Source organism: Elephantulus edwardii, unplaced genomic scaffold (assembly GCF_000299155.1).
Source record: "Elephantulus edwardii isolate Elephantulus edwardi_28Jun2011 unplaced genomic scaffold, EleEdw1.0 scaffold00063, whole genome shotgun sequence".
NCBI classification, from domain to species: domain Eukaryota; kingdom Metazoa; phylum Chordata; class Mammalia; order Macroscelidea; family Macroscelididae; genus Elephantulus; species Elephantulus edwardii.
Genome location: NW_006399813.1, coordinates 7,646,761 through 7,656,472, shown reverse-complemented (window position 1 = coordinate 7,656,472; position 9,712 = coordinate 7,646,761).

The window sequence follows — 9,712 nt, the reverse complement described above, 5'->3', positions numbered from 1 at the left end:
GAAAATTAATAAAATATAATTATAGAAAAAAAAATAAAAACCAGACCACTGCAGGCACCATATATTAAAGGCCCTGCCAACTCTAAGCATTAGTATTGTCACTAGAAGTCATGTTGTTGTTTGTTGTCAAGTCAAGGTCGACTCATAGCAACTCTATGAATAAAAGACCTAATGCCTTTCCATAGCTATCATTGTTTCTCCAAGTTCATAGAGTTTCCAGAGGCATGTGTTTAGGAAGTGGAAGCCACTCCTGTTCGCAAACCTATTTTATAACTAGGAGCTCCAGGAAGCACTGTCCACAAGTGGAACCATTATGGTATTTGATATCCCCATGGCACAAGGTTCAACATCAGAGCAAACCCAGATTACCTCAAACAGCACATTGATAAAGGGTGATCTGCAAAGTGGAAAAATGTTCCTCCAGATATAACAGCATTAGTCTCATTTAGCAGTGGTTAAGTGCTGTTGAGTCAAATACAACTCAGAGTAAGTTTTGCATAAAAAACCTGAACTCTGTTCTTTAATTAACATCATTTCTGTACATATATAAGAGTGTTTGTAGAGTATCCAGAGGCATCCAGTTTAGGAAGTGGATGCCACTACTGCTTTCCAACATGAATAAATCTGGAAACTCACCCAACCAGTGTACATAATGGGTAACCATTATGGTATTTGACACGGATATGGAATGGTGTTCAGCATCACAGCAACTCCAAGTTGTTCAGTTCAGCAAATAGACAAATGATTGTTGTGTCTTTTAAAGAATATTATCTCTTAAATGAATACAGTTGCACAATGACCAAGGAGGACAGAAGGAGAATTGATGCCTTTGAGCTGTGGTGCTGGAGAAGAGTATTGAGAGTACCATGGACTGCTAGGAAAACAAACAGATTCATCCTGGAAAGGGTTAAATCAGGTGCCTCCTTGGAGGCAAGGATTCTGAGGCTCTGTCTAACATACTTTGGACATGTTGTGAGGAGAGACCGGTCCTTAGAGAGGGACATCATGCTTGGGAGGATGGAGAGACAGCACAGGAGGGGAAGGCCCTCTATGAGGTGGATTGATTCAATGACTGGGGTAATCAGGATGGGAGTGTCAGAGACAGTGCCATTGTCACATTACAGAGCAGAGTTTAGGGCTGTTGTACATAGGGTCACTATGAGTCGCAGGAGACTCGACGACATATAACAACAACAACAACATAGGATTTTAAAGCCACACCCTAGAGCAGGCCTGGGGTCTAATCGAGATATATTTTTTAAGAATAATTTTTTTAATGGAGCTTGTTTGTTATGTACCATTGAGTCAGAACTGATTCCTAATTGATCCTCCAGCAAGTTTTCAGCAGCAGTAAATTGCACAGGAAGAGATTGCTCATCTTTCTTCTGGTGGATTTGAACTGCCTGCCTTTCAGATAGCAGAGCAACTACTTAGCACTAGGCCGTGCACACACACAGTTGTTATGTACAGTTTAGTTGACTCATAACAACCCTATGAATAATGGAACTGAATTTGCCCAATCCTATGGCATCTTCATCATCTCTGACATCCTTGAGCCTTTTTCTACAATCACTATGCCAATCATTTTGAATGCATTTTCAGGTTTTGTCATCTGCATAAGGCAAGTTGTTGATGAATCTTACTCTAATCCAGATGATGTCTTTTTCCAAGGATTTGCCCCTCCTAACAACATGTACAAAGTATGTGGCACAAAGTTTCACCATCCTTGTTTCCAAGGAGCATTCTGGTTTCACTTTCTCCAGGGCAGACTTATTTATTCTCTTGGCAGTCTATGGAGTATTCAGTATTCTTCTCCAGCACTATAACTCGAATGTAACAATTTTTGTGTCATCCTTAGTCATTATCCAACTTTCAGATGCATAAAAAGTAATTAAACAGGCCACAGCCTGAATCAGGTACACCTTAGTTTTAAACTGACATCATTGTTCTTTCAACTTTCGAGAAAGCCCTGACAGAATATTAGGATAAAATGTCTCAGTAGTCCCTGTGGGTACAAAATTTCAATCACCACAATTACTTTTGCTAACCTGGTTCCCCTTGCTTCTACAACATCCCATTGCTTCTTAAACAATGGCTCCCCCTTCCCCCTTGCTCCGTGCCTGGAAACCATTAATACCTGTTGGTTTCAATATATTTGCCTATTGCTATTTCGTATAAGATCATACAATAGATGTGCTTTTGTGTTGACTTGTTTCACTCAGCACAATGTTTTCATGGTTCACCTGCATTTTAGCATGTATTGGTACTTCATTTCTGTTGATGGTTGAGCAGTATTTGATTGTGTGCATGTACACATTTTGTTTATATGTTCATCTGTTGATTGGACATATAGGTTGTGTCTACAGTTTGGTTGTTGTGAACAGTGACACAATGAATATTGCTCCACATGTGTCTGCCTCACTGCTTTCCAAAACCCAGGATTCTAATTACTTAGAATTTTGAAACATTAAAGCAATAAGTTGAATTAAGAGAATAATAATTATATATCCATACTTCAGAATGCACTATATCCATTTCATCTATTAACTTAAATGTAAACATATAGAAACAAATGTAAATGTAATATAAAAGCACAGGAAAATATATATCCTCATAGTGTGGTTCTAGTGCAAATTATCAAATCCTGGTTGGACCTTCTTAGATGTTTTCTACAGTGTGATTGTTCCCACATATCATTATCAGTTGTTCTATATGGATGACAAGGAATGAAGAAAAACAATCTATTTGGTATGCCACTGGAAGTTTTACAGTTTAACTGTTTCATCTTCATTTACTTGTAAGTAAGTTATGATTACACTGGTTACCTCTTCCAGTCTCTGTTGCAGGGAGATGCCAAAGAATAAAAGATAATAAAGGTAAATGCTATGCCCCCACAATACGGCAATAATAATAACAAACAACATCTATGATTAGATATAGAGGCAGACATGTAGTTGGGCAGATGTGAAATAGTGAATGGCAGTACATCTATGAACACGTATAGTTCTAGTAGAGGGAGGGTATTGCTATGTCTGTACTTACATGTGCTGGAAACATGTCCAAACATATTGATGTGTCTATTAGCGGCAAAGGTCTATAAACTTCTCAGCTAAAACCAAACACTTTGAGGGAATGAGCCACTGGCCTTGGAGAGGCCAGTTTTAGTGTCCATCTAGGTCTAAAGGATAATTGAAATAGAAAAGTTTTAATTGAAAGTCAGATGTAAACAGCTTGGTTGTTTTTTATTTTGTTAGCATCAAATGTAAGATGATTGGCTGTTTAGATTTAGTTAACAATTAGCTGTGGCCTGGAAATCTTTTGTTAAAATAAATCAGGACCTGCGGGGAGGGGGCTTTGTAATTAAATTTGGTTTGTGTTAATTGTGTTTAGGGAGAACATTGTTCAAAGTGGCACAGCACTTGTCTGTCAGTTTGCTGTACTGAGATAAATTGGCGTTGCTGTGATACTGACAGCTGTGCCACTGGTATGTCAAATACTATAAGAGCTACCCATGGTAGACAGGGTTTGGTAGAGCTCCCAGATTAAGATAGACTAGGAATCAGGATTGGCATCTACTTCTTAAATATCAGGCCTTTGAAGACTCTATAAGCACTAAAGAAATGACAATAGTTACAGAACAGGGTTCAGATCTCTTGTTCATAGGATTGCAATTAGTCATACTTGACTCTACAGCACCTAAAAACAACAACAACAACAACAACAGGTCAATTGGCATAACTCATAATTGATGAGTAGTGACTGAGGTCTGAAAGCTAGAAAGGGGCCACCTAAGATGCAACTGTTGGGTTTTCCCCCAGCAGAGCAAAGGGGAGTGATAAAAATAAGACTTAAGAACATAAATAGTCCAGAAGAACTAGCAAATCTCAGTCTCTATTAGTCGGAAGCAGGAGCGGCATCCACTTCTGAAATGGCATGCCTCTGGAAACTCTATGTACGAACAGTGCTCAGGCTGTTCATTCATAGGGTCGCTATGAGTCATCTACGACTCGACGGCATTAAACAACAACAACAATTATTCGGAGGTCAAAACAACTAGTTGGTACCAGACTTCCACCATTGACTGTTCTGATCAAGATTACAATAGAAGGTTTTACACAGAGAGGGAGGAGAAATAATGTAGAGCAAAACTCAAAATTGTAAAAAGAGCAGATTACCTAAAAAATTGTGATGCTCAGATATCCTTTAAACACAGAATGGAACTCCCTCTGTAGAGCTCAACTTTCATCCAAATTACCTTTCTCGCAGACTGCTGGCAGTTATCTGCTGTTCCTCCTCTGCCTCTGCCTCACTCCTGAGGAATGCCTCCCTCACCCTTCTTGATCCAAGTAGATGGCCTGTCACCGTGAAGGGTCTTTACTCTCTTCAGAGCTCATCACAGCAATACGATTCCTCTCCCTTGAGCCCATTGGCATCAGTGTGTGGCCTTTCTTCTAGTGTGACATCATAGTTTTTCTTAACTCTTACAAAGATTGAACTCTGTCTGGTAGAACAGTGTGGAACATATCAGGTTGCTAAGTGTAAAATTTGAATTCACCAGCCACTCAATTTGAGTGTTGCTGTAAGTCTGAACTGACTCAGTGATTGTGGGTTTAGTTCTTATTTTTCAAAGTTGCCTTTCAATTAAGTCTGCAGCCCAACTAGACTGGCTTCTCCCTCTGCACGCAGTTATGTTTTAACCTGCGAAGTGTTGTCACAAGGAGCTTCCAGCTTGGAGTGACAGTATAGAACAGAGGGAAACTGCTCCAGGGAGCTTCCAACCCTGCACATCTTTACCAAAACAACCTGCACATTTTTCTCTCCCATGGAGTGGTGGGTGGCTTCCGAGTCCCTGACCTTTGGCTTAGGAGCCGATTGCTTAACTAACCACTGTGTCTGAGCTCCTTTTAGCTTCCCAGTCTCTCTTTATATAAACATTATGTAACTACCAGTCAACATTTCTGTGCTCTTTGTCCTCCTTTTGTGTTTTTACACTCTTAAAATTTTCTTTACAGTCATGTGTTTTGTTTTTGTTTTTTCCTTCCTTATTCATTGTCCAACTTTCAGATGCCTACAAAGCAATTGAAAATGTCATAGCCTGGATTAGGCACCACTTAGTCTTCAGACTGAGATCCTTGACTTAAGAATAGTTGATACCTTTGATTTGTGGTTTGTGATATTTAATAAAGAGTGTTAAATGTCCCATGAACTGACAAAGGACCAGATAAGTCTGTCTTGCAGGAAGTGTAACCCGGGTGTTCGTTAAAGGAAAGGTTGATGAAACTTGGTCTCATATGCTTTGGGCATGTTGTCAGAAAGGGCCAGTCCTTGAAAAAAGACGTCATGCTGGGAAAGGCCAGAAAAAAAGAGGAAGACCCTCAAAGACAGAGAGTCATATAGCATAAAAATGAACCTGAGTGTGCTAGACTCATGAGGATCGTGCAGGATAGGTCAGTTTCAACCTATCTGCTGTTCATAGGGTAGCTATGAGTCAGAGTTGACTTAACGACACTTAACAATAACAACCTCATTGACATGTCTGTCACATTTGTGGAAAGAGTAGAAATAAGCATTAATATTTATTTCACTATTTTTACCCAAAAGTTACTATATGTGATTAGAATGACTTTCTCCTCAATACTTCACACATTGCTCTCTGTTATTACCTCAAAAGCAGACACTCTTGTATCAATACTTATGTAGTGTTTAGCCAGGAACGTTGAAAGAACTGGGTATGTATCAAAGAAAAATAGGAAACAGAGACACTGACTGAACATTTTTTTTTCTTCCACCAAGAAAGAAGGTGCATTGAAGAATAGAGCCTTCTTAGCAAAGAAAAAAAGAAGCCACTTAACATGCCACAAATAATGTTAGTGTTTGTTCTCTGATGAGCCAATTGTCTTGTGAGCTAAAGAAGGAAATTGCTAGGTGAGTAAAATGAATTTGTAATTAATGACAAAATGGTACTTCAAGGCACCAGGTCTGATGAAGTTGACAGTCCTCCACATAATGCTGTTTCACTGGACGCTGTCAGGTCAGTTCTGACACACAGCGACCTCCTTCGTGCAGGAGAGCAAACCACTGCTTTCTCCTGAACCCTCCTCCCAATCGTTGCTATGTTCAAGCCCTGTACTGCAGCTACTATATCAATCCAGCTCCTTGAGGGTCTTCCTCATATTCGGTCTCTGTTTGCAATCACAATATCCTTCTCCAGGGTCTAGACTCTCCTATAACAAATCAGAACTGTGTGAGGGGAAGTCTCCGTATCCTCACATCTACAGAGCATCCCAGCTATGCCAGGCACAAGGTCCAATGGGACAATACTTCAGGAAGTAGGCCCAATTCGGTTTCATCCATTAATTCCATTAATTTATCTGCTGTCTATTGTGCCCCTAATCCATGTTGGAAATTCAGAATCTTTGATGGGACTCATTCCTGTGGCTTGAACAGGGATGTGATGACCCACAGGGAATGTTCCTTCTCAAGACCAGCTAACTCAGCAGGGTTACCAAGGGTCACAGGTAGTCAGTGCTGACAGTGCCCACAGAATGATTAGTTCTATTTACATAACATATTACTTAGCAAAGACAGTTTTCACTCTTCTACATATGTAACTGAAGCCTTAAATACCCCACAAAGGCTTCTCCAAATAAAAAGTACATGATGATACTAACGTGTACTTAACCAACCAAAGCATCTGCTTTGAGAGTTGTTAGAAGTTTTAATTTTTAAATGAAATTATTTAACTGTCCATTTCTCTGGGACTCACTGCAAAATATTAAGCAGAAATATCTCAAAATATTAATCAGAAATATTTATATGGAATTGGATCTAAGGCACAATTTCCACGTGGCAAATTTTTTTTTCTATAATTATATTTTATTAATTTTCATAAACATTTACAGAGATTTTGGGCTTCCACTCATTCATTGTTGCACTATTCTCTCTACCCTCCTCCCAGTTCGTTCTTGTCCAAATGCCACAGTGCTTGTCAAAGCCAGTTCTGATTAATCTTCTTTGTCAGTGTATCCTTTGCCATTCCCTATCACTCCTCCCTGAGAGAGACTTCACCCTGAGTCATAAGGAAAAGGGGACAGCGTATTCTCTTAGTTACTTCCTGCTGAAAAGGGACGCTGTGGGTTTCAGGGTGAAGATCTTCTCTCACTACTCTAAAGGGCCCCTTTGGCAGTAGGAAACACATAGACTATTATGGAGATTGATTTTGGAATTCAGATGCACTCTTATTGATTGTGCTTGGCTGTACATGTACATATCCTTGAAGATGTATCATGGGGGTGTTGCAACCTAGAAGACACAAATTTGACTAACAAGTTATAAGTACATGAGTCCAAAAATTATGGAAAAGTAAAAGAAAAGATTCTTTCATTGTTTTACAAACCCTCCCCCAGGTTCCCTCCACCATGCAGTCCTCTCTCTAGTCTCCTGTGATGACAGAAATACCCAGTTACATCTCTCTTTTAAACGGTTCTCTCCCTCCTCTGTTTCAGTGCAGTATACATTATTGAACCCATCTTACTCAGTCTCTCCCCAACCCCAAGGACAGTCTCATTCTACAACAGTGGCATCATGTAATATTTGTCCTTTTGTGACTGGGATATTTCACTCAGCATAATGTTCTCCAGAGTCAACCATTTTGAATAATATTGCATGAGTTCCTTGTTTTTTAATGCAGCATAGTATTCCATTGTGCGAATATACCACAGCTTCTCTAGCCATTCGTTTGTTGATGGGCACTTAGGTTGTTTCCAACTCCTTGCTATTGTGAACAAAGCTGCAATAAACATGGGTGTGCATATATCTGCTTGGATGTCAGCTATGGTCTCTTCAGGGTATATTCCCAGTAGTGGAATTGCTGGGTCAAATGGTATCTCTATTTGCAACTTTTTGAGAAAGCGCCATACTGCTTTCCACAGGGGTTGCACCATTTTACACTCCCACCAACAGTGAATCAGGGTTCCAGTTTCTCCACAACCTCGCCAGCATTTGTTGCTTGCTGTTCTGTTAAATTTTGCTATTTTGACTGGGGTGAGACGGTGGCGTTCTGCGCGCGACCTTCAGCGCTCTTGGCCGACTGGCTTGGCGTGCTAGCCCAGGTTCCCCTCGACGCACACCGCGCGTGCCCCTGTCCACGTGGCAAATTGAGACTCGAAATCACTGGCTGGCTTCTGGAAGCCAATTTGGGCTTGACGTCTTCATTCTAAATCAAAAGCCTTCAGATTCTTTTTGGAACACTTGATTTCCTCAAAGATTCATCAAGTCTGAGTAGCGTCTTCAGAGAAGCATTGTTTAAGGGGTGGAAACTTATAATCTAGGCCATGAATCTGTGTTATTAAATGAAACATTCTTCCTCTGTGAACGGTCCACATTGTTTAGTGTGAGCAGGTATAAGAGAGAAAGGTTTCATGCTAGTGGTCTTCAGTCTAAATCCACAATAGGTTGTGGACAGCTTGCCCAGATTCTAGTCTCTCCACAAAATCTACTATACCCACCATGTCTTGTCCATATCTCCTCCTCAAGGGCATTCTTTTCACAACTGTCACCCTTAATATCTGTAGCATCATTTCGTCCTCTTTCTATTAGTATTTTCCTGACAAAATATCATTTTTATTCTCAGCTCCAAAGCCAAAAAATCCTTTTTTTGATCCACCCCTGCCTTCAGCCATGACCCCCTTTCTCCTTCCCTTAACTCTTATTACTATATATTTGGTGAAACCGAATCTTCCTTCCTGTACCCTCTTGAGCCAAATGCAATCAGGCGTTTACCCATGACTACACTAAAAATGTTCTGATAAACATCACTAATGCTCATTTCATTTCAGTTGGTTTGCTGGATCTTCCTTATAACCATGGGCTCTAAAAAAGAGTACTGTTATGCTCAGCCCTGTGAGCTATTCTTTCCTCTATTTATAGCTACTTTTCTAATAACATCAAAGCATTAAAATACTGTGATTTCCCCAAATTATGTATCAAGTTGGATCACTTGAAATCAAACATATGTATACGTGGGAGGGTGGGGGGACAGCGCAAGAGAGGAAGACCCTGCATGAGATGGATTAACTCAGTGACTCAGGTAATGGGGGATAGATATGTCAGAGACAATGAGGCTGGTTCAGCAGGGAGCAGGGTTCAGGGCTGTTGTACACAGGGTTGCTATGAGTTGCAGACAACTTGATGGCACATAGCAACAGCAACAATTGATAATTCCACTTAGAGACCTAATAGGTATTTTAAACCAAACAGGTTAAAAAAAGTAGCCTTTCTAAAATATCTTTGCCTAACTTCTCATTTTTGAAGATGTAGGTTAATTGATTTCAGGTTCATGATGTGTCCTTTGACCTTCCTTTATATGCTTCCTATTTGAAAAATCACAGCCTTAATACAGATCTGTAACTATTTGTTTATGTCATCAGACCATCGCCTCTCAAGGATAAAGATTAGAAATGAATCACCTTTATATCTACAATGACGAATGCAATGTGTAATATGTGTAAAATGCACTCAGTAAACATACTGAATGAAAAGATAAATAAGTGATACAGCCAAGGGCAGACGTTTAGTGCAATGTTCCTCCCTTTCATGAGAACTCTCATCTCAGTATTTGCATACACAATAGCCATCGTTTCATGAGTTTATAATAAAATATAAGGTCACTCAAGCTGTAAATGAATAATTAAGTATCATTCAGGCTTTCCAA